Raw genomic sequence first — 26,485 nt, forward strand, 5'->3', positions numbered from 1 at the left:
AGCGGTCTAAAGACCGCTGCTCCTTAACTGGTCCGCCGCCTCTGAGCGGTGGACAGCAATCAACCCGATCAGATACGATCGGGATGATTGACACCCCCTGCTAGCGGCCAATCTGCAGAGGGCGGCATTGCACAAGCAGTTCATTCAGCAATGTCGCTGTCGGCATTCAGCGATGTCTGTCGAACATGATCCACTGAGCGGATCATGTCGGACAAACGTTTAATAAATCGGCCCCTGTATGTTTATATCAGTATCTGTGCATATTCTTCTTTATAGTAGTGTCTATTACTTGCAGTTATATGAAAATTGGTGTATACTGTCCCTTTAATGTCCCTTTTAAATATTTACTAAACAGCTTGAATTTGCTCTGAAACACAAGAGCAGTTTACTTTTCTAGTAGACTTTCACTGCAGTTAAGGTAGAAGTGCTCCATGGCATTTCTAAATATGTAATCAAATGAATAATCAAATGTGGCTTTTAAGCTTCCTTCCTGTTGCTAGCAGCACTTCCTCTGCAACTAGATGAAAAGGCAAGTGCAGCTTAGTTCTGACACACATGTGACAAGAAGCACAACTCAGCCAACCTGTAGTTTGAGAAACTTAAACAAATGACTTTTCAACAGCATTCCATCTGCAACCTTAACAGGTAATCATTCTTATTTCCTTAGAAAACAAATCTCCTGTTTGAGGTTTGTATGTAAGAGCAACGGTTTTCTGCTGGGGCTTATTTAGAATTATTTATTGCCGTCCGTATGTGTCAGGAAGTTTATTTTAAGTAACAAAAATTGAAGTATGTGGTTTTTATTTATTTAATGTGTTTATGTTTCCTTCCTTGTGACAACAAGAGGTCATTGAAATATATCTAAATATAATGACATAGCTATTTAAAATATGCTGAATATGATGGCAGCAGAAACTGCAAATATTTGTGTTGACTTAAAGAAAAACGAAACCCCCAAAAATTACTTTTGTATTTCAGAAAAAGACTACAGTTATAAAAATGTTTTTGCTTCTTTCGCATGATATTCTTTATTGAAGTGATACTTAGATAGGTGTCTGGAGCTCTTGCAAAACTGTTGCCGTATAGTGCTCCAGACCTGGTTAGGCTCCTAAAGTTACATTCCAGTTTTTCAAGAAAAGATAAAAATAGAACAAATAAAAATTGAGAATAGCAATAAATTAGAAAGTTGTTTAAAATTGCATGCTCTATCTGAATCATGAAATAGAGAAATTGGGTTTCATATCCCATTAAACACCAAACATTTTACCCATTTGTGACATGTAGGGAAGATTTATGGTCATCTTCAGATTTTATTCTAAGCTATTTGTGATATTCTAAAGTATTAGGTTCCTAAAATGACGGGCTTTGTTGTGTTGCTTGTGCTCAGTGACCGGTATTTTACTGATTGCACCTTTAAACCTGCATTTAAAATGCTGAGGACTGCATCACAAATACAGCTGGAACATTTGCTAAAGTGCATCTTGTTAAAGGGATAGTAGAAACCTCTTGCTTGTTTAAAGGAAATTGAAACCCAAAAGTTTTGTTTAGTGATTCAGATAGAGCATATACTTTTAAACAACTTTCCAGTTTACTTCTATTACCAAATCTGCTTCATTCTCTTGGTATCCTTTCGTTGAAAGAGTAGCACTGCACTACTGGGAGCTAGCTGAGCACCTCATCTGAACTAATAGCAAGAGGCATCTATGTGAAGCCACCAATCAGCTGCTAGCTCCAGTAATGCATTTTCGCTCCTGAGCCTACCTAGATTTGCTTTTCAACAAAGCATACAAAGAAAAAAAAATTATATAATAGAAGAAAGTTGTTTAAAATGAAATGCTCTATCTGAATCCTAAAATAAAACGTTTGAGTTTCATGTCCTTATAATTCCTCTTTTAGTTATCACTGCTAGACTAATAACTTCATTTTCGCCCATCATTCTTCAGCTGTGGTTGAGGTTAGCATGTATGTTATTCTATCACTGATAAGGGCTCGGTTTATCAAGGGCTGCATTGTATTCTGTGAATTCTCCACAGCTCGCCCTCGGAGAAGCACACATGTGCCCCCTAATTTATCAATAAACAAGACATATAAATGCGAGTTGTTAAGACGGCGAGCTGTGCGAATTATGATAAATGTCTCCAGGTGCAAAAAAAAATAATTCTCATTTATTATGGCACATCCTAGCAATGTCTGCGCCGTCATGTACAGCTCATAATGCATGTTTTTTTATCATTTCAATTTTGTACATATTTAATTTTATTCATTGTTCAACAATTTTTGTTTGACTATTTTCAAATATATATATAGGTCTTATTCATATTTTAAAAAATTATATGTAATGTTATTTCCATAGGTTTCAACTTCCCCATCTAAAAAAAAAAGAAAAAAAAAAAGAAAAAAAAAAATGAAAAAAGTTTTTTTGTTTTTTTTTATAATAAATTATCAAATATAAGCTAACATTCCCATTTTAATATGATTAAAGGGACACTGTACCCAAAATTTTTCTTTCGTGATTCAGATTGAGCATGACATTTTAAGCAACTTTCTAATTTACTCCTATTATCACATTTTCTTCATTCTCTTGGTATCTTTATTTGAAATGCAAGAATGTAAGTTTAGATGCCGGCCCATTTTTGGTGAACAACCTGGGTTGTCCTTGCTGATTGGTGGATAAATTCATCCACCAATAAAAAAAGTGCTGTCCAGAGTACTGAAACCAAAAAAAGCTTAGATGCCTTCTTTTTTCAAATAATGATAGCAAGAGAACGAAGAAAAATTGATAATAGGAGTAAATTAGAAAGTTGCTTAAAATTGCATGCTCTTTCTGAATTACAAAAGAAAAAAATTGGGTTCAGTGTCCCTTTAAAATTACCAGACAGAGTTATTAGTAATTGATGTCCATAATTTAATATATATATATTTATATCCATATGTTTAAATACACACATATAAATTATGTAAGTAAAAATGTAAATGTGTAAATTAATGTAGATCTCTTGTCTTAGACGTATTTTTAGAAATTTCAAAAGCCAAATAAACAACGGCACCACAACGGGGCAATCCCCCTAATTAAATACATTTTATACTTGGCATTCAGCCAAATTGTTTAATAATCAAATAACTTTAAGATAAGGGGGTTGTGCTGTGCATAATTATAATATAAACTCCTTTGTGGAAAAAAATAATTTATTTCATGTAAGTGGCAAGAGTCCATGAGCTAGTGACGTTTGGGATATACATTCCTACCTGGAGGTGGCAAAGTTTCCCAAACCTCAAAATGCCTATAAATACACCTCCCACCTCACTCATACTTCAGTTTTACAAACTTAACCTTCGTTGGAGGATGCTGAATGAAGCAAGTTGTGCTTGATTTGTTCTGTGAAAGGCGCTTCTGAGCATTTTGAAGCACAGTTCCTCTCATAGAACAGTGTTTGTCTGAGGGATGTGAAGAGAGTATTTGCCTAATGATGCCATGTTTTCACCTTTGGGAAATCTATTCTTAGGCTCTCTGTAAATTCGGTCGTGGGGATTCATCTGCCACCTCCCTTTACAGATCGACATTATACTCCTCTACCATTACCTCTGCTAATATGATTCAGTACTGGTTTGGCTGTCTGCTATATGTGGATGGGTGTCTTCAGGTAAAGTATAAATCTTTTTTTAAGACACTCTCAGCTATGTTTGTCACTTCATATTTTTAAAATTGTTAAATATACATTGCATATATTTGCCATGAGTCAGGTCAATGTTTATTTCCCTTTGCAGTCTAACAGTTTCAGCATGGAAAATTATGTTTGGGAGAAATTTAATAAATTTTTTTCTTACCTGAGGTTCCAGCTAGTTGTAACTTCGGTTCTGTTTTTTCAAATTTTCGCGGGTAAATTAGGCTCGTGATGGTGCAAAATGTTTCTATTTATTTAGTCATTCTTGGCACAATTTTTTTTGGTGCGAAGGTTGCGTTTCCTGTGACGCAAGTCACGTCATTTCTTGTGTCTTTGTTGATGCAAATTTTTTGGCGAGAAGTTGCGCCTGTTATGACGCAAATCGTGTAATTTCCTGTTAACCTTGGTGCCAAAAAAAATTTTCTCAACATTTGCGTCATCTTTGTTGGCGTCATTTTTGCCGATAAAATTTTGTTATATTTAGTCTCTTTTCTTTTGCTCTCTGCTTTCATTTGTTTCAGAGGGCTATGATATTTGCTTTTGTTTTTCATATAAGCATTTTTTCCCATTCCTGAAACTGCTATTTTGAGGAAATTTGATATTTTGTTTAAATATTATTTTTTTGTTTACATTTTGCAAGATGTCTCAAACTGATGCTGCCTCTGATGTTACTGTAGAAACTATACTGCCTGTACACAATTTCTACCAAAGCTACGTGTGTATATTGTTTAATTAGCTGATTTTATTTCTTCAGCTTCAATATGTGGCACTTGTTATGTTTTATTATTCATACTGATAATGTTTCTATATTACATACAGTATTTACATCTACTGTTTTACCTTTACAGTCTAATGTACATGATATTACTGTTGATATAAAGGATTATATTGCAAAAGATATAGAGAATGCTATGACTGCTATTCCGCTTTCAAATTAACATAAACAATCTCTCCTAACTTCTCATAAACCTATGAAGTTTGTATTGATCGACAGCATACTGTAGTATTTCTGCTGATGTGGTTTTCTCTGACTCAGAGAATCCTATTTCAGAGACTAATTTTGATAAATCAAACTTTTCAATTGAATGTATTCATTCCTTATAAAGGAAATATTGTTTACTTTGAGTATTGAGGAATCTAGTCGTCTTGATAACAAGAATAGCAAATGTTTGAATTCTGTTTTTTTTAAGCTTCTGAGGTTACTCTTGAACTTTTTCTTATTTGAGAGGCTATTTATCATATGTTTACTAAGTAATCTAAACTAAGTGCTTCTTTTTGCCTTTCTTCTAGGTTCCTGTGCTATTTTTAGAGCTCTTCAGGCTTGGCCTCTATTGAAGAGAGAACTTTATATTGAATTCCAGACAGACAATATCACTACAGTGGCATATATCAATCATCAAGGGAGGACTCACAGTCCTTCACCAATGATAGAAGTATCTCTGATACTTTCTTGGGTTGAATCCAACTCTTGTCCAATTTCTGCGATTCATATCCCAGGAGTAGACAATTGGGAAGCAGATTATCTCAGTCAACAGAGTTTACATCCTGGAGAGTGGTCTCTCCATCCAGATGTGTTTTTTCAATTGGTTCAGATGTGGGGTCCTCCAGAAATAGATCTGATGGCCTTGCGTTTGAACAAGAAGCTTCCAAGATACCTTTCCAGGTCCAAGGATCCTCAGGCGGAGATGGTAAATGCTTTAGCAGTTCCTTGGTTTTACCAATCTACTTACATTTTTCAGCCTCTGGTTCTTCTTCCTAAGGTGATCTCCAAGATGATAATGAAACAATCTTATGTGTTTCTGATAGCTCCAGCTTGGCCTCTCAGGTTTTGGCATGCGGACCTTGTCAGGCTGTCCAGTTGCTTGCCTTGGCCACTTCCTTTATGGCCAGAGTTTCTGTCTCAAGGGCTGTTTTTCCATCAGATTCTCAAATCTCTAAATTTGATGACATGGAAATTGAACGCTTAGTGCTTAGTCATAGAGGTGTTTCTGACTAAGTGATTAGCACTATGATACAGGCTCATAAGTCTGTTTCAAGGAAAATTTATCATCGGGTTTGGAAAACCTATATTTCATGGTGTTCCACTCATAATTATTCTTGGCATTCTTTCAGAATGCCTAGGATTTTACAGTTGCTTCAGGATGGTTTGGATAAGGGTTTGTCTGGAAATATTTTGAAAGGACACATTTTTGCTCTTTCTGTCTTATTTCATAGAAACACTGCTTAAAGGGCCACTAAACACCAAATCTTTCTTTCATGATTCAGATAGAACATACAAATTTAAACAACATTACAATGTACTTCTATTATTTATTTTGCTTCATTTTTTAGATATCCTTATTTGAAGAAAAAGCAATGCACATGGGTGAGCCAATCACATGAGGCTTCTATGTGCAGCAACCAATCGGCAGCTACTGAGCATATCTAAATATGCTTTTCAGCAAAGAATATCAAGAGAATAAAACAAATTAGATAATAGAAGTAAATTAGAAAAATGTTTAAAAATGCATTCTCTTTCTAAATCATGAAAAAAAAAATGTGGGTTTCATGTCCCTTTAACTTCCTGATATTCACTGTTTTGTTCAGGCTTTGATTCATATTAAACCTGTTTTTAAATCTATTTCTCCTCCTTGGAGTTTCAATTAAGATTTTTTTAGTCTTCTCTTTTTAAATCTATGTATTCTCTGGATATTAAACTACTTTCTTGGAAATTGTTATTTCTTTTGGCTATCTCTTCTGCTAGAAGAGGTTCCGAATTGTCTGCTCTCTCTTGTGAGTCTCCTTATCTGCTTTTCCATCAAGATAAAGCTGTTTTGCGGACATAATTAACATTTTTACCTAAAGTTGTGAATTCTAACATCAATAAGGAAATTGTTGTTCCTTCTTTATGTCCTAATCCTAAGAATACTCTTGAAAGGTCTTTACATTCTTCGGATATGGTAAGAGCTTTGAAATATTATGTTGAGGCTACTAAGATTTCAGAAAGACTTCTAGTTTATTTGTTATTTTTTTTCTGGCTCCAAGGTCAGAAAGCCTCTGTCATTTCTATGGCATCTTGGTTGAAACTTTTGATTCACAAAGCTTTTTTGGAAGTGGGGCAGTCTCCGCCTCAGAGAATTACAGCTCATTCTACTAGATCAGTTGCCACTTCTTGGGTTTTTAAGAATGAAGTTTCAATTGATCAAATTTGCAAAGCAGCAATTTGGTCTTCTTTGCATACTTTTACAAAATGTTACCTTTTTGATGTGTATGCTTCTTCGAAAGCAGCCTTTGGTAGAAAGGTTCTTCAGCCAGTTGTCTCAGTTTGATTCTAATGCCTTTTTTTTAGTTTTTCTGACCTTTTTAGAAAACTTAATTATTTTTTTGGATTTCATTTCTCAGCAAATTTAGCTGTTTTATTTTATCCTTCCCTCTCTAGTGACTCGTGGACTTCCACCTCTTGGGTATTTATATCCCATACGTCACTAGCTCATGGACTCTTGACACTTACATGAAAGAAAGCATTTATGTAAGATCTTACCTGATAAATTAATTTCTTTCATAGTGGCAAGAGTCCATGAGACCCACCATATTTTTTGTGGTTATGAATTTTTTGTATAAAGCACATTATTTTTTCCAGTTCCTCTTTTTTGTATGCTTTTTACTCCTTTTTTACACCTCACGGTCTTGGCTATATGTTAAACTGAAGTATGAGTGAGGTGGGAGGTGTATTATAGGCATTTTGAGGTTTGGAAAACTTTGCCCCCTCCAGGTAGGAATGTATATCCCATACATCACTAGCTCATGGACTCTTGCAACTATGAAAGAAATGCATTTATCAGGTAAGATCTTACATAAACTATGTTTTTCAACTTTAGCATGGAACTATAACACTCTCTGCCCAGACTAATAATTGACAAGTTGGAAGGAAAAGGTGAGGGATAATAACACTGTTTTAAATCAGAATTCTAGGGCTTGTATATGTGTGCTTATATTAGTTGGTCCTAGAATTCTGGAGTTTTTAGACAGTAAAATACATATTTTATCTACCAAAATGCAAATAGTTTTGCAAAAAAGAAAAAGACTGCTAAACTCCAATGCTATATTACCAAAAGAGAAAAGATTTCTTTCAAAGTATTCAATCATTCATACTAAATAACTTTCAGCTAGATTACGAGTTTTGCGTTATCAGTGAAAAAGCATCGTTATGCTTCATAACAATGCTTTTTCCCTAACGCCGCTATTACAAGTCTTGTCAGAATAGGTGTACCACACACCTATTTGGCCTTCACGCAACGTCAGTGCCGCACTTTAAAAAAAGTCCTTTTTCAATGGGACTTTCATAGCGCCGGTATTACAAGTTTTGCTGTGAGGCCAAAAAGTGAGCGGTACACCCTATACTGAATAGATTTGTACCGTCATCTAAAGTCAGTAGTTATGAGATTTACGTTACAAATCTGTAGCATAAAACTCATAAAGTGTTCAAAAGTACACTAACACCCATAAACTACCTATTAACTCCTAAACCGAGGCCCTCCCACATCGCAAATACTAAAATAAATTTATTAATCCCTAATCTGCCGCTCCGGACATCGTTGCCACTTAAAAAATGTATTAGCCCCTATTCCGCCGCTCCCCGACATCGTCGCCACTATAATAAACCTATTAACCCCTAAACCACTGCCCTCCCGCACCGCAAACACTATTTAAATATTAACACCTATTCTGCCGTCCATCCACACCTATTACCTACTAAACCGCAAGCCCCCCACAACGAAATATACTAAAATAAACTATTAACCCCTAAACCTCTGGCCTCCCACATTACTACATAAATATATTAACCCCTAAACCTAACATAACCCTAAGTCTAACCTTAACCCTAACACCCCCTAACTTAAATATAATTAAAATAAATCAAAATTAAACTTACAAATAATTCCTATTTTAAACTAAATACTTAACTATAAAATAAAACCTAAGCTAGCTACAAAATAAATAATAGTTACATTGTAGCTAGCTTAGGTTTTATTTTTATTTCACAGGTAAGTTAGTAATTATTTTAACTAGGTAGACTAGTTAGTAAATAGTTATTAACTATTTACTAACTACCTAGCTAAAATAAATACAAAGTTACTTGTAAAATAAAACCTAACCTGCCTTACACTAAAACCTAACATTACAATCAAATAAAATAAATTAAATTAATAAAATACAATTATCTAAATTACACAAAATTAAAAAAAAAGAATTTATCAAAAATAAAAATGAATTACTCCTAATCTAATAGCCCTATCAAAATAAAAAAGCCCACCCAAAATAAAAAAAAACCCTAGCCTACACTAAACTGCCAATGGCCCTTAAAGGGGCCTTTTGCGGGGCATTGCCCCCAAAAAATCAGCTCTTTTACCTGTTAAAAAAAATACAAACACCCCCAAATAAAATCCTTTCTAAATAAACCTAAGCTAACCATTGCCCTGAAAAGGGCATTTGGATGGGCATTGCCCTTAAAAGGGCATTTAGCTCTTTTACATTGCCCAAACCCTATGCTAAAAATAAAACCCACCCAATAAACCCTTAAAAAAACTAACACTAACCCCCTACGATCCACAATTTTCGAAGATTGGACATCCATCCTCATCCAGACGGCATCTTCTATCCTCATCCGTCCGGCGCAGAGCGGGTCCATCTTCAAGACATCCGGCGCGGAGCATCCTCTTCTTCCGATCGCTGCTGTAGAATGAAGTTTCCCTTTAAGTGACATCATCCAAGATGGCGTCCCTTACATTCCGATTGGCTGATAGAATTCAGAAATCAGCCAATAGGAATTAAAGGTGAAAAAATCATATTGGCTGTTGCAATCAGCCAATAAGATTGAGCTTGCATTCTATTGGCTGATTGGAATAGAGATGATTTTAAAAGAATTTGTATGTATGCTCAATGATAACTGCCGTAATATCTTGCTTACCATGGTATGCAGTAAAACAGAAATAGCTTTCCTAGATATTCTTATTAAGAAAGAAGGCACCTCTATAGCAACTGAAAACTATAGAAAAGAGACAGCCACAAATAGCCTTTTAAAGGCCACAAGCTACCATCCAGAACCATTAAAAAGAGGTATTACATATGGCCAGTTTTTAAGGCTTAAACGTAATTGTTCCTCTAAAATGATATTCGAATATCATGCTAAATTAATGAGTGAGAGATTCATTAACAGGGGCTATTCTAAGAAATTAATTAAATCAACCCTGAATAAAGTAAGAAAACAAAACAGATTCCTTGCTCTTTGGTTCTAACCAGAACTACTAGTGGTCTTGCCAGGTTCATCACTACATATAACTGTCAAAGGAGTAACATCAGAAGTATCCTTTAAAAAAATTGGCATATTTTAATGCTTGATGAAAAAAGAAAAGGTAGGAGAGTATCCACTAATGACGGTTAAAAAATCTCCCAGTTTGAAATATAAACTGGTCAAAAGTACATTTGTGAAAACTCCATCCCCCAAAAATTGTCTAGGCCTTCATAAAGAAGTTAAAGGGAGTTATCCCTGTGGACATTGTGTCTACTGTCCATATATGCAGAAACGTAAAACTTTCTATACAGATAATAGTAGTGAATACAAAATCAAAATATTTACTAACTGTAATTCTGTGGATGTAGTATACTTACTAAAATGTTTGTGTCCTTATTTTTATGTAGGGAAAACTAAAATAATTTTTAAGGATAGGATACAGGAACACCAAGATGATATTATTTACTCCAGAGACACCAGTGTAGCACGTCACTTTACTGAGTATAATAATAGTAACTCTGCATCACTTAAATTTATTGGGATAGAGGCATCCAAAATGGTAGAGGTGGTGATTAAGATAACTGCCTCTTAAGAAAGGAGACAAGATGGATTTATCTATTGCAAACTCTGTATCCTAAGGGACTAAATGAAAAATTGGAGACTGTGAATACTCGCAGAGTGAACTACACCTCGCTATATCCAGGACCCGAGATTTGGCTTGCAACTGTTCTCAAGACCGTAAAGTTTGAAATGATCCTGGGGGGGAATATATGGCATATATCCTAGATAGCATGTGTCTCCTGGGGTGGGTAGATGCAAATAATTTCTCTATGTTTGTGAGAGGTCTCAGCATATTATTGCTGTGATTATGAATCTTTATGTAGTGATGCAACCGTCTGTAGTTAAACCAGTTGTGAAACCAAGTAAGTCCCTGTTCAAGGAGTTGTGATTGGGTCTGTATCTGTTCGGAGTTGGTCACCTGGTGCACGTCTAGTTCCACTAAGTTCTTATCCCTGTCCATTGTCCCCCTCATGTCTGTTATCGAAAATTCACTGTTATGGGTCAGGGAGGTCAGCAGGGAAGGGTTGGAGGAGAGACATGGGTTATATCTATTTGCCACGATCCATTGTCCTATTGTCTCCTTGGTTATGGGGTTAGCAATGGTTTTGGCTATATGATTGAAATCTGGTTGCCAACAAAGGGCTGATAGTACTACTCCTCCAACTCAACCCATCGTTTCTGAGATTTATGAATCCTCCAATCTAGTATTCGTTGTATGAAAATTGCACTTCTATATAAATCTACGTTTGGGACTCCCAGCCCTCCTTGTTCCCTTGACCGCATCATTATGTTTTTATTGATTCTGGGGTGCTTACCTTTCCAAATAAAGGAGTGGAAGACCTGTTGTATCTGTGTGAAGTGTATCTATACGGGAAGGGGATTGGGAGGGTCTGCATAATATATAATAGTCTGGGGAAAGTGTTCATTTTAATGGTGTTAACCCTCCCTAACCATGTCAAACGTTTAGAATTCCATGAGGAAAGATCTCTGACCAATGTCTTGCCAATCAGTATATAGTTTAGCTTATATGTCATGTCAACGTTTTCCGCCAGCTGGGTGCCCAGGTATTTTATATTCTAAAAGGGCAAATTTGCGAGATTTGGAGCTCCATTTGTTTTGAAATGGACAGTCCAAGAATCTCTAACTTTGCATGATTGATTAAGAAATTTGTAAATTTATTAAAAACTCTCAGTTCCTCCATTAGAGGGGGAATGAACATAACAGGGCGGGTGAGAGAGAACAGGATATCGTCAGTGAACAGGGAGAGTTTGTACTCCCTGTCTCCGATAACTAACCCCGCGATATCCTTATTGAGTCTGATTTTGGCGGCCAGTGTTTCCAGCAAGCAAACAAATAGCAGGGGTGAGAGGGGGCAGCCCTGTTGCGTGCCATTAGAGATCTGAAAGGGTGGTGAAAGGATGCCATTCAATGAAATTCTGGCGCTGGGTCCTGAGTAAAGTGCAAAAATTCTACGCAGCATTTTGTCTCCCAGAACTAGTGTTTGCAATGTCATCTTTAGGAATCACCAGCTCACTCGGTCGAAGGCTTTCTCCGCATTCATGGATAACCACACAGCGGGGATTCCCTCAGCCTTCGCATGCCAGATGAGGTGCATGTTGCGAACCGTATTGTCCTTTGCCTCCCTGTTTGGTATAAAACCTACTTGGTCCTGGTGGATTATGGAGGGGAGGATCAGGTTCAACCTATTTGCTAAAATCTTCGCATATATTTTAACATCCGAGTTTAACAATGATATCGGACGGTAATTGGGTTTCAATTCTTTTGACTTGCCAGGCTTCGGGATCACCGCAATGTGTGCCTGTAGGGCTGCGAGCGAGAAGGGCTTATTATTATCAATGTCTTGATAATAAGATAATAAGTGGGGGGCTAATATGTTTTTAAATGATGTGTAATAAGCATTCCCAAAGCCATCTGGACCGGGTGCCTTCCCCGCTGGGAGATCCATTATGGCATTTTTAACCTCTTTAAGGGAAATTGGTAGGTTGAGTTCTGTCTGCTGTTCATTTGTGAGAGAAGGAAGATGCAGTCGTGACAAGTATGTGGACATGTCTTGCTCGGTAGGGGCGGGTTGACCTTTCTCTTGTAAGGTGTATCCAGTCCACGGATCATACATTACTTGTGGGATATTCTCCTTCCCAACAGGAAGCTGCAAGAGGATCACCCACAGCAGAGCTGTCTATATAGCTCCTCCTCTAACTGCCACTATCAGTTATTCTCTTGCAGCTCTTGACAAGATAGGAAGTAGCTAAAGATGTGGTGTTTTTATTTAGTTTATCTTCAATCAAAAGTTTGTTATTTTCAAATGGTACCGGAGTTGTACTATTTTAGCCTCAGGCAGAAAGTAGAAGAAGAGTCTGCCTGTGGTTTTTGATGATCTTAGCAGGTTGTAACTAAGATCCATTGCTGTTCTCACACATAACTGAAGAGAGAGATAACTTCAGCTGGGGGAATGGCTTGCAGGGTCTCCTGCTATGAGGTATGTGCAGTTTAAATTTTTCTAGAGAAATGAATAATGCTAGAAAATGCTGTTAATACCGGATTTATTTAAGGTAAGCCTGATTACAGTGATTTAATAACGACTAGTATCATGCTTGCTGTAAAAGGTAATATTCTTATTACTTTCTCACATTACTGAAACATAAAACATTTGCTGGAAGTGTTTAAACGTTTTTTATACATATTGGTGATAAAACTTTATTGGGGCCCAGTTTTTTCCACATGGCTGGCTAGATTTTGCCTAGGGATAGTTTTGTTAGGCCCTCTCACTGTGAATACAGGCTGGGAGGGGCCTATTTTCGCGCCTAAATGCACATTAGATTTTGCAGCTTGAGACATCCAGTTTCCCTGAAGGAGTCCCCTGAACATTTAGGACCTCTCTTAAAGGGTTTTTGTGCCTTTCAAAGTCGTTATATGGGAAGGTAGGGCCACAGCAGAGCTGTGGCCGTTTGTTGTGACTGTTAAAAAACGTTTATATCGTTTTTTTTTATCCGGTTTTGAAACTAAGGGGTTAATCATCCATTTGCAAGTGGGTGCAATGCTCTGTTAGTCTATTATACACACTGTAAACATTTCGTAACATTTACTGTTTTTTATCACTGTTTTTCAATTTCTGACAAAATTTGTTTCTCTTAAAGGCACAGTACCGTTTTTATTTTTTGCTTGTTTACATTTATCAAAGTGTTTTCCAAGCTTGCTGGTCTCATTGCTAGTCTGTTTAAACATGTCTGACATAGAGGAAACTCCTTGTTCATTATGTTTAGAAGCCATTGTGGAACCCCCTCTTAGAATGTGTACCAAATGTACTGATTTTACTTTGTTATAAAGATCATATTCTGTCTTTAAAAAATTTATCACCAGAGGAAACTGACAAGGGGGAAGTTATGCCGACTCACTCGCCTCACGTGTCAGAACCTTTGACTCCCGCTCAAGGGACTCCCGCTCAAGAGGCGCCAAGTACATTTAGCGCGCCCATGGCGTTTACTTTACAAGACATGGCGGCAGTTATGGATCATACCCTTACAGCGTTATTGTCCAAACTACCAGGGTTACAAGGAAAGCGAGACAGCTCTGGGGCTAGAAAAAATACAGAGCACTCTGACGCTTTAGTAGCTATGTCTGATATCCCCTCACAATATGCAGAAGCTGAGGCAGGAGAGCTTCTTTCTGTGGGTGATTTTTCTGACTCAGGGAAGATCCTTCAACCTGATTCTGATATGTCAACATTTAAATTTAAGCTTGAACACCTCCGCGTGTTGCTCAGGGAGGTTTTAGCTACTCTGGATGACTGTGACACCATTATAGTGCCAGAGAAATTGTGTAGATTGGATAAATACTATGCAGTACCTGTTTACACTGATGTTTTTCCAATACCTAAAAGGTTTTCAGAAATTATTACTAAGGAATGGGATAGACCAGGCGTACCGTTCTCTCCCCCTCCTATTTTTAAGAAAATGTTTCCAATAGATGCCGCTACACGGAACTTATGGCAAACAGTCCCTAAGGTGGAGGGAGCAGTTTCTACCCTAGCTAAGCTTACAACTATCCCCGTCGAGGACAGTTGTGCTTTCCTAGATCCAATGGATAAAAAGTTAGAGGGTTACCTTAAGAAAATGTTTATTCAACAAGGTTTTATTCTCCAGCCTCTTGCATGCATTGCCCCGGTCACTGCTGCTGCGGCCTTCTGGTTTGAGTCTCTGGAAGAGGCCTTACAGGTAGAAACTCCATTGGATGATATACTTGACAAGCTTAAAGCGCTTAAGCTAGCCAATTCATTTGTTTCTGACGCCGTTGTTCATTTAACTAAACTAACGGCTAAGAACTCAGGTTTTGCTATTCAGGCGCGTAGGGCGCTATGGCTTAAATCCTGGTCAGCTAACGTTACATCAAAGTCTAAGCTTCTCAATATTCCCTTCAAGGGGCAGACCCTATTCGGGCCTGGACTGAAGGAGATCATTTGTGATATTACTGGAGGAAAAGGTCATGCCCTTCCTCAGGATAGGTCTAACAAATTAAGGACCAAACAAACAAATTTTCGTGCCTTTCGAAACTTTAAGACGAGCGCAGCATCATCTTCCTCTAATACAAAACAAGAGGGAAATTTTGCCCAGTCCAAGCCGGTCTGGAGACCTAACCAGGCTTGGAACAAAGGTAAACAGCCCAAGAAGCCTGCTGCTGCCTCTAAGACAGCATGAAAGATTGGCCCCCGACCCGTTAACGGATCTAGTAGGGGGCAGACTTTCTCTCTTCGCCCAGGCTTGGGCAAGGGATATCCAGGATCCCTGGGCGTTGGAAATTGTGTCTCAGGGATATCTTCTGGACTTCAAAGCTTCTTCCCCAAAAGAAAGATTTCACATTGTGTTCAAGACCTCCTAGTTATGGGAGTGATCAACCCAGTTCCAAAGGAGGAACAGGGGCAAGGATTCTATTCAAATCTATTTGTGGTTCCCAAGAAAGAGGGAACCTTCAGACCAATCTTAGATCTCAAGATCCTAAACAAATTTCTCAGGGTCCCATCTTTCAAGATGGAGACTATTCGAACCATCCTACCTATGATCCAGGAGGGTCAATACATGACTACCGTGGACTTAAAGGATGCTTATCTTCACATTCCGATACACAAAGATCATCATTGGTTTCTCAGGTTTGCCATCCTAGACAGGCATTACCAGTTTGTGGCTCTTCCCTTTGGGTTAGCTACGGCACCAAGAATCTTTACGAAGGTTCTGGGGTCAGTTCTGGCGGTCCTAAGGCCACGGGGCATAGCAGTAGCCCCTTACTTAGACGACATTCTGATACAGGCGTCGAATTTCCAAATTGCCAAGTCCCATACGGACATTGTTCTGGCATTCCTGAGGTCTCATGGGTGGAAAGTGAATGAAAAGAAGAGTTCTCTATCCCCTCTCACAAGAGTTTCCTTCCTGGGAACTCTGATAGATTCTGTAGAAATGAGGATTTACCTGACAGAGGCCAGGTTGTCAAAACTTCTAAATTCCTGCCGTGTTCTTTATTCTACTTCTCGTCCTTCGGTGGCTCAGTGTATGGAAGTAATCGGCTTAATGGTATCGGCAATGGACATAGTGCCGTTTGCCCGCCTACATCTCAGACCGCTGCAACCCTGCATGCTCAGTCAGTGGAATGGGGATTACACAGATTTGTCCCCTCTACTAAATCTGGATCAAGAGACCAGGGATTCTCTTCTCTGGTGGCTATCTCGAGTCCATCTGTCCAAAGGTATGACCTTCCGCAGGCCAGATTGGACAATAGTAACAACAGATGCCAGCCTTCTGGGCTGGGGGGGGCAGTCTGGAACTCTCTGAAGGCTCAGGGGTCATGGACTCATGAGGAGGCTCTCCTTCCGATAAACATTCTGGAACTAAGAGCGATATTCAATGCTCTTCAGGCTTGGCCTCAGCTAGCGGCAGTGAGGTTCATCAGATTTCAGTCGGGCAACATCACGACTGTAGCTTACATCAACCATCAAGGGGGAACAAGGAGTTCCCTAGCGATGTTGGAGGTTTCAAAGATAATTCGTTGGGCAGAGATTCACTCTTGCCACCTATCAGCTATCCATATCCCAGGAGTAGAGAACTGGGAGGCGGATTTTCTAAGTCAACAGAATTTTTTCATCCGGGGGAGTGGGAGCTCTATTCGGAGGTGTTTGCACAGTTGATTCAACGTTGGGGCAAACCAGAACTGGATCTTACGGCGTCTCGCCAGAACGCCAAGCTTCCTTGTTACGGATCCAGGTCCAGGGATCCCAAGGCAGCGCTGATAGATGCTCTAGCAGCGCCTTGGTCCTTCAACCTGGCTTATGTGTTTCCACCGTTTCCTCTGCTCCCTCGTCTGATTGCCAAGGTCAAGCAGGAGAGAGCATCTGTGATTTTGATAGCACCTGCGTGGCCACGCAGGACTTGATATGCAGATCTGGTGGACATGTCATCCTTTCCACCATGGACTCTGCATCTGAGACAGGACCTTCTACATCAGGGTCCTTTCAACCATCCAAATCTAATTTCTCTGCGGCTGACTGCTTGGAGATTGAACGCTTGATTTTATCAAAGCGTGGTTTCTCCGAGTCGGTCATTGATACCTTAATACAGGCGCGAAAGCCTGTCACCAGGAAAATCTATCATAAGATATGGTGTAAATATCTTCATTGGTGTAAATCCAAGGGTTACTCATGGAGTAAGGTCAGGATTCCTAGGATATTATCTTTTCTCCAAGATGGATTGGAGAAGGGTTTGTCAGCAAGTTCCTTAAAGGGATAGATTTCTGCTCTGTCTATTCTTTTGCACAAACGTTTGGCTGAGGTTCCAGACATGCAGGCGTTTTGTCAGGCTTTAGTCAGAATTAAGTCTGTGTTTAAACCTTGGAGTTTAAATTTAGTTCTTAAGGTTCTTCAAGGGGTTCCGTTTGAACCTTTGCATTCCATAGATTTTAAGCTCTTATCTTGGAAAGTTTTGTTTTTAGTAGCTATCTCTTCGGCTCGAAGAGTTTCGGAGTTATCTGCTTTACAATGTGATTCTCCTTATCTCATTTTTCATTCCGATAAGGTAGTGTTACGTACCAAACCTGGTTTTCTACCTAAGGTGGTATCTAATAAAAATATCAATCAGGAGATTGTTGTACTGTCACTGTGTCCTAATCCTTCTTCAAAGAAGGAACGTCTTTTGCACAATCTTGACGTGGTTCGTGCTTTAAAGTTTTATTTACAAGCTACTAAAGATTTTCGTCAAACATCTGCATTGTTTGTTGTCTACTCTGGACAGATGAGAGGCCAAAAGGCTTCGGCAACTTCTCTTTCTTTTTGGCTAAGGAGTATAATACGCTTAGCTTATGAGACTGCTGGCCAGCAGCCTCCTGAAAGGATTACAGCTCATTCTACTAGAGCGGTAGCTTCCACATGGGCTTTTAAGAATGAGGCTTCTGTTGAACAGATTTGTAAGGCGGCGACTTGGTTTTCGCTTCATACTTTTTCAAAATTCTATAAATTTGATACTTTTGCTTCTTCGGAGGCTATTTTTGGGAGAAAGGTTTTGCAGGCAGTGGTGCCTTCCGTTTAAGCACCTGCCTTGTCCCTCCCTTCATCCGTGTCCTATAGCTTTGATATTGGTATCCCACAAGTAATGGATGATCCGTGGACTGGATACACCTTAGAAGAGAAAACAAAATTTATGCTTACCTGATAAATTTATTTCTCTTGTGGTGTATCCAGTCCACGGCCCGCCCTGTCATTTTAAGGCAGGTGTGTTTTATTTTTAAACTACAGTCACCACTGCACCCTATGGTTTCTCCTTTCTCTTGCTTGTCTTCGGTCGAATGACTTGTAGTGGCAGTTAGAGGAGGAGCTATATAGACAGCTCTACTGTGGGTGATCCTCTTGCAGCTTCCTGTTGGGAAGGAGAATATCTCACAAGTAATGGATGATCCGTGGACTGGATACACCACAAGAGAAATAAATTTATCAGGTAAGCATAAATTTTGTTTTCTCTGTTATACAGCCCTTCATAGTAAGCTCTAAATTTATCTGCAATGTCCCTAGACGAACACCAGGATTTCCCCTTGTGGTCTTTGATTGACATTATGTAGTATTTGTTAGTGTGCTGTCGTAATAGTCTAGCTAATAGCCTGCCTTGCTTGTTGTTACCTTCGTAAAAAAAAAATTAAGAAAGAAGGCAGCACGTTTGGTCTCTTGGCCCAGAAAAAGATTGAGCTGATCTCTTTTGTGTTGCAAGCTAGCTAGAAGGGACTGGTCGCCTGGGATTTTTTTGTGAATGTCTTGTAATTTTCCTAATTCCTCCATCAACGAGTGTAATGCTTGGGTTCTTTGTTTATTTTTGGCGGCTTTCAGGGCTATGATCTCCCCTCTAATTACACACTTATGTGCCTCCCATATACATTGTGCGTCTTCGTCCTGGGTACAGTTTAAATTAAAATAGTCTACTAATGAGTTAGTGAGCTGTGTACATATGACCGGGTCTTTCATAAGCGTTTCGTCTGGTTTCCAAGTTTTGTTGTGTCTTTGGGTTGTGGGCCATCTGAGGGTGCAACTAACCGTAGCATGATCTGACCATGTTATCAGTGAGATTCCTGTGTCTTGGATTAGTTCTAAGCTAGATACATCTGTGAATATGTAGTCTATTCTCAAATAAACTCTATGCGGGTGAGAGTAGAAGGTGTAGTCCCTTGTAGTGGGGTGAAACAGTCTCCAGGTGTCATGGAGCGTCATGTCGGCCAGGCAAGACCTGACTGCTTTTAAATGTTTCTGGTGAATTGAGGATACTCCTCTAGAACAATCTATATCGGGATCTAGTGCTAGGTTGAAATCACCCCCCAGAACCAACCGCCCCCTTTACGTTATCTAAAATGTGGTTTCTGAGTGTATGGAAAAATTGTATACTTGTGTTGTTTGGAGCATATATGTTAGCTAACGTTATTACTTTGTTATAAAGCCTACCGGTTAGTATGATAAATCTCCCTTCTTTATCTTTGTGAACCTTGGTGGGGCAGAATGGGACGTTCCTTTTAATAAGAATACCCACTCCGTTGTGCCTAGTGGAGTTAGTTGCTAGGTAGATCTGTCCAAATTTATTAATGGACATTATGGGCTCATTGCCTCTTTTAAAGTGGGTCTCTTGCAGAAGAACTATGTCACTTTGGAGTCTCCTAAATTCCCTCACCGCCATGGACCTCTTATGTGGAGAATTCAGACTTTTTACGTTATGGAATATAAGTTTAATTTTAAGAAGGTCGTCTACCATCATGTACTAACTGTGAGTGTTTTGAGCTTATGTTGAGTTGTGTGAGGCCCAGAGCGTGACATACCTTGCTTCAATCGGTGATAGATGTCTTAGCCTGAGGATTATGGTAGCAGGAGGAGCCTTTCCGTGGGAGTTTCGGACCTGTAAAAAGGGAACAGCAGCATGTAAGTGTAAATACGGTTTGTAAGAAGAGCTGGACTGCAACTATATACATTAAAACTTTAACTGAAACGGTATACATGTTTAGATCTTTGTAAAACCAGATACACATTGTGAGAATGTTTGGTTTCTCAAACACCATTTACTCGGGGGACGAGTGGTGCCAGTGTTCCATCAGAGGTTGTTCTTTATAAATGTTGATTCATGTGCACGGTTGGGGGAAGATAGTGCGTGACAAAAGAATATGACAACATATGGAAATAAAGAGAATTATAAAGTTATAGAATTATAAAGGAGGCAAGTTGGCATGGGGTTGCGGACTTTTGTACTATAGGTAGCCACTTTTGTTTAGGGAGTTCAGTGTCTTAGATATCTTACTATAGGGATAGGTAACTGTCACGTTCCTCTAGAAAGTTGCAATTCACTATTATATTGAAATGAGTTGTTAACCAAACATAGAACTGTGAAACAAAACCATTATGTGAGATGTGCTTGTGCCAACTTATTCATCTTATCTCATATTATGTTCAACTGGAGCGTGACACATCTCTGAAACAATTAAGTAATTAAATAGCTAAGCATAAAACCGTGTGGCTACCTAAATAACTCAATGTGGGAGTAATTACCTGTCACGTTCCTTTAGATAGCTGCAAATCTCTATTGTGATGAAATAATTAATTAACCAAACATAGAACTGTGAAACAAAACCCTTATATGTGTTTGTATCAAGGTAATCTTCCTGTCTCACCTTATGCTCCTCTGGAGCATGACAGTTCTCCAGCACAATTAAATAACTAGACATCTAAATAGGGAACTGTGAAACTAAACTATTATATGAGATAGTGCCTCATCTCAGGGCCCGTGGACTCTGGTCTAACGGCACCTATGCCAACAATAAGCATTGATATGTGATTTTGCATATTAAAAGGTTATGCCATAGCAATCATACAAAACCTGGGCCACCAAAGGCTTGCCATCAGTTTGACTCAAGGGTCCTTATCAGGGGGCACAGGGCCAGTTTTAAGTCTCTTAGCTGGAACTTTAGCCCAGTTGGGCCGTTGTTCTTTGGGTCTTTCTCCTCGGCGTTCCACCTGGGGTGTTGGTATGTCCAATACTTTCTCAGCAGGCATCTCAAAAGTTATGTTCAGTTTCTTCGACAAATTGTCTAGGTCGCCGAAGTTCCTGTAAGTTATTTGGGATCCGTTGTGATTGATGTTGAGGCTAAATGGGAAGCCCCATCGGTATCTAATGTTATGCTCTTGGAGCTTTGTGGTTATGAATTGCACCTCCCTTCTTCTTTGTATGGTTTGAGGGCATAAGTCCTGAAATATTTGTATGTAGTGGTTGTGGAAGGAGATAGATTGCCTGGTTCTAGCCGCCTGCCACACCTCCTCTCTGTAGGTGAATTTCAGTAGCCTTAATATAACGTCCCTAGGAGGGGCTGGGGGCTTGGAGGGAGGTCTTAATGCTCTGTGTACCCTCTCTATGTCTTTGTTTGTAAGCGGAGAGGATCTGGGTAGCAAGAACTGGAACAATTCTTTAACATATGATTTCAAGTGTTCTTGAGGTATGTCCTCCGCGATACCCCTGATTTGTAGATTGTTCCGTCTCCCTCTGTTATCTAAATCCTCTAGCTTGTCTTGTAAGGTTTGAATGATAGAATCTTGTATGGAAAGCTGTTGGATATTTGAGCTAACAAGGTTGTTTAAATTGTCTTGGCCATCTTCCAGGTATTCAATTCTAGAGCCCATTTCATTTAAGTCCTTTTTGAGAACCTTTATTTCTTCTTTAATAAAAGTCTTGAGTGACTCAATGTCATTCTTGGAGGGTAGGCATGCTATCTGAATTTGTATAGACATCAGAGAGTCCTTCTGGCTATTTGGATGTTCAGAGGTAAAATTTGTTGACTTAAGCTCCTGCGCTTGCTGAGAATCTGATACAGGACCTTCCTGAGACTGGAAAAAGGTGGAGACCGAAGGGGTCAGGGTGGGAGGCTTACTTTGTTTGTCTGGTTTGTTCCCTTTTTTAGAAGTCATGACTGCTATCATGTGAAAATGTAGATCTGCGCAAAGCGAGGGGTCCCTTGCTTATGGAGCAACCCTCTCTTCTTTTTGTACTCAGGTATGCAATTGGTACACGTGGGCTAGTTTTACTTTTTTTGTGGTTTGCTGCAGGCCTAGACCTCAAGGGGTAAGTATTGTTGTCAGCAGAGTAGATTATATTAATGTGCAGCACTGAGGGTGCACGATGAGTTGTGGGCTTTGGGGTCTGCAATTCTTTACACTGTTTAGGGTCCCAGCTATTAGGTATTAAAGGTTTATCTGCTAATCCTCAAATTTTTCCGGAGTCGTTTACACCACAATTCTGAGTGAGATTTACTTAGTGTGGAGGACACATAGGCCTGTTTTGTGCAGGTTAATTCCTCACGTGGCACTGAGTTCTGCAGGGACTCTTTGCTGGTGTCTGTGTAGCGTCCTGTCTAGGGCCCTAGTCCCAAGTCTGTGTGAGTGTTCCTTTCTGGAGAGATCAGAATTTACATTAAATGTCCCACTTGTTCTCCAGGCCCTTATGTGCTATATATAGGTTCTGCTCTTTCCCACCTGTAGGGCCTTGTGTCTGTGGAGCCACACTGCGCCGTTACCGCGAGTGCCGTCTTAACTTGTGACTAAGTTTTTATGGGCCCAGGGAGGCTTGTTTTGACAGGCCTGAATTACTCCTCTGAGAGCGTTTGCTGTTTTTCGTAATGGTGTGTGTGCCCCTGAGGTGTTGGCCCCCTGTACATGTAGTGCTGCATAGTCTTGATCCGTTATCCTCACCACCCGCCCCGATCCGGCTGCAGCTCTCTCACTATTACTTTGGTGGATTTGCGCTGCAAGTCTAGCTGGGGAGCCGAGGTCAGGGAGACCGTGTTCTATGTGTGCTGTCTTCTGTCTACTTGCGCTGTTATGCGGTCTCCACTGGATCTCGGCTGGAGCGGCCTGGTGTTATATGCTCAAGATGACGCCCACTTCTATCTCCGCGCATTTACTCCTTTGCACCCAGGGATCAATGTCGTTGTCGCTTGCCTCTTAAAAGTTGACCCTGTATGCTCCACGGGTTAACAGCTGCCTATTTCTTATGATTTTGTCCCCCAGTACTTGCTTAATTATGTGCTCTGATGGGCTGGCAGCAACAGAGCTCTCTCACTCTGCTGCCATGTCCCAGCACTGCGAAACTCCGCCCCCGATGTATGCCATTTTTATGTGATTCTGTTTCATGTCTTCTGTCCCAAAGGTTTTGTTATTTTTATGTGAATGTTCATATTTTAGGCTCCATGCTCTATCCTGGTCCGTTTGGGTTTCCTCTGTACTTAATTGCTTTTCTATGGTCGTTTCTCTGGTGCTGTGTGCATTACTTTCAGACGATGTGAGTTTGGTATTTTAATTTGCTGTAATCCCTCTTCTTTGTAATTTTACCATTGTATAATTTTTCTGTCTTTTTCTGTAACACTTTCTCCCTATGGCTCTTTTACTTATATATATGTGTGTGTGTGTGTAGAATTTATATATATATATATATATATATATATATATATATATATATATATATATATATATATATATGCTCTCTCAAAAAGTGAATCCCCCCTCCTGGGACGTCTGCCTGGGTGCAAAAATGGAATACATACAGAAGCAAACAAATGCACTCTCAGGTCTTCTTTGTAGTGGGTCAACAACAAAAGTTTGACGTTTCAGGGTTCATACAGACCCCTTCATCAGAATTTTATTTATTTTTATTTATAAAAATATTTTACCAGGAAAGGATACATTGAGATTTCTATCGTTTTCAAGTATGTCCTGGGATCACAAAACATTGCATTCATACAATAGGGTACAATAAAATATAAAAACAATAATAATACACAATATATGCAAAAATTTACATAGAACAGGTAGGAAATATATAATCAACCATGACCGGTGCATTCTGTTTTGAGATATATAGAGAGGGATCTCTTAAAGGATATTAGGCATGGGGAAGGTTTGAAAGTGTGCGGGAGGTTATTCCATAACTGTGGCGCTCTGTAGGAAAAGGAGGATTGAGCTGCTTTCTTTTTGTGTTGAGGCAAGCTAAATAATGTGCTGGTATTGGATCAGAGGTTATAGGAGGTGGGAATAGCCGGGTGGGAGCTTCCCAGAAAGGCTCTTAAACACAAGGCAGGAAAGATGGAGGGTGCGTCTGGATTCCAGCGTCAGCCAGTTTAGTTCTTTTAGCATGTCACAATGGTGGGTCCTGTAGTTACATTGTAGCACAAAGCGGCAGAACGAGTTATACAATGAATTAAGTTTATTAAGGTGAGTTTGCGGTGCAGGTGCGTATACTATGTCCCCATAATCCATGATAGGCATCAGCATTTGCTGTACAATCTTTTCTTTTACTGTAGGGCTGAGGCAAGTTTTTCTATGTGGAGGCCAAAAGATAGATTAGGGTCTAACAACATACCCAAGTATTTGAAAGAGTGGACGCCGGTCAGCATGCAATTGGATTTTGTTTTGATGCGTAGATGGGAATTTTGTAATTTTTGTAATTTAGGTCTCGTTCCAAAGATCATTGTGACTGTTTTGTCAGTGTTTAGGAAGAGTTTGCTTTTTGAGATCCACTTTTCTACCTCTGTGAACTGGTCTTGGAGCACTGTTTCAATCTGCTGCAGATCGGAATTGTTTGCATAGATTACCGTGTCATCTGCATACATGTGTACAGTTGAGGATTTGCAGACATTAGGCAGATCATTTATAAATAATGTGAATAGTAGGGGGCCAAGAATGGAACCTTGGGGAACACCACAAATGACTGGGATAAGGAGGGAGTCACTTTTAGAAATGGAGACATATTGTGATCGATCCGATACATATGATCGAAACCAGGTTAACGGATGATCAGCAATACCAGAGTTTTTTAGTTTGAGCAGTAGTATGTCATGGTCTACTGTGTCAAAGGCCTTTGCAAAATCAAGGAAAATAGCTCCAGTTAGTTCTCCTTGTTCCATGCCAGTTTGGATGTTGTTGCAAACTTTTAGGAGGGCAGTTGTAGTGGAGTGATTCAGGCGAAAACCTGATTGATTAGGGGTCAGATAGTTGGAAAGTTGGTTATACTCGCATAATTGCGTATGGACGCATTTTTCTAAAATTTTTGACAATACTGGGAGCAATGATATAGGGTGATAGTTAGAAACCAAGGTTAACTCCCCACTTTTATGAATAGGCACTACTCTTGCAGTTTTCCAGAGTTTGGGTATGTATCCAGACATCAAGGATTCATTAATTAGGGTTGTGACAGGCTTAGCAATTGCCGGCGCACTGAGCTTCAACAGCATTGCTGGGATTTGATCAGGTCCAGGCTGGTTTTTCATTTTTAGATCATTAAGGTGTTTCTTAACGACATTGATGGGTATAGGTCTAAAATTGAACTTCTCTGTATTGGGTCTTTGCTGTTTTAGTTGGGTCTGATCCACATTTCTAGTTTTAAGATGCGTGCCATTAATTAGTTTGTCAATCAGGGTGGTGGAGCATCCGACAAAATAATTGTTAAAGGCATTTGTTACTTCTAAGGGGAGTTGCAGGGTTTGGTTATCCACATTGACAGTGGAGGGTTGGGAGTGGATTGGTGGATTTTGTAAGTTATTTATGAGTTTCCAAAACTTTCTAGGGTTAGATATGTTATTGTTCAGATTTTCACAGAAATATTGGGCCTTGGCCAATTTTGTTTGTTTAGTGCATATATTTCGCCATTGTCTATATACACAGTGATCGTTCATAGAGCCAGTTTGTTTGAACTTTGACCACAATGAATCCTGAAACTGGTACATTTGCATGAGGTCAGCTGTGTTCCAATTTAAGTGTGCTCCTTTTACTCTTACCTTACGCAGCGGGGCATGTAAATTCCAAACTACTAGGAGTTCAGACTGAAAGAATTCAACTGCAGAGTCTAGATCTGGGATTAGGTTTAATCTGTGCCAGGGGAGGTTCTTAATGTCATTTAGAAATGATTGAATATTACATTTTTTGAAGGACCTGGTGATTTTAACCTTGAGAGGGGATTTAGTTGCCTTTATTTTGCGCGCGCAGTACACTATGCAGTGGTCACTGTAATTGTTAGGGAGAACACCTGCCTCCTGGATTCGGTCGGGAGAAGTGGAGAGAATTCAGTCGAGCAGGGTATGATTATGGCTTTTGATGTTTATGCGAGTTGGGGAGGAGATTAATTGCGTTAGCTGCAAAGATTTAAATAGCGTGCGACAACTGTTATTTTTTGGATTCAGCCAATCAATATTAAAATCTCTGAAAACAAAAATTTAACTTTTTGGGTTTTGAGCTATGGTTTCACTAAGGAGATGGGCCTGATGAAGGGGTCTGTGTGAACTATATTTTATGTACAGGGGTGGGAAAATATCACTATGGTTTACTAGTCAGGGGTTTAAAGCTACTAGCCCAGAGGTAAAAAGTCCACTCAATGTTAAAGATAGGTGGTATCAGTCCAATGTGTGTGCAGTGTATAGCACCTATCACATAAGG

The 26,485-nt window shown here is 39.4% G+C and overlaps 1 protein-coding gene across 2 annotated transcripts in view; it reads left to right on the top strand.

Annotated features, from left to right (window-relative positions):
- Positions 1-26,485, top strand: part of PIK3CG (phosphatidylinositol-4,5-bisphosphate 3-kinase catalytic subunit gamma) — a 190,865-nt gene that overhangs the window by 67,525 nt on the left and 96,855 nt on the right. The window contains exon 1 of one of the 2 annotated variants that reach the window (XM_053716570.1): positions 564-645. The exons of the other annotated variant lie outside the window; for it this stretch is intronic. The gene's annotated coding sequence lies outside the window, so the exon portion shown is untranslated. Of the gene's footprint in view, positions 1-563; positions 646-26,485 lie in introns of those variants that run through there. 2 annotated transcript variants of the gene reach the window in all.

Source organism: Bombina bombina, chromosome 6, assembly GCF_027579735.1.
Source record: "Bombina bombina isolate aBomBom1 chromosome 6, aBomBom1.pri, whole genome shotgun sequence".
Classification (NCBI taxonomy): Eukaryota; Metazoa; Chordata; class Amphibia; order Anura; family Bombinatoridae; genus Bombina; species Bombina bombina.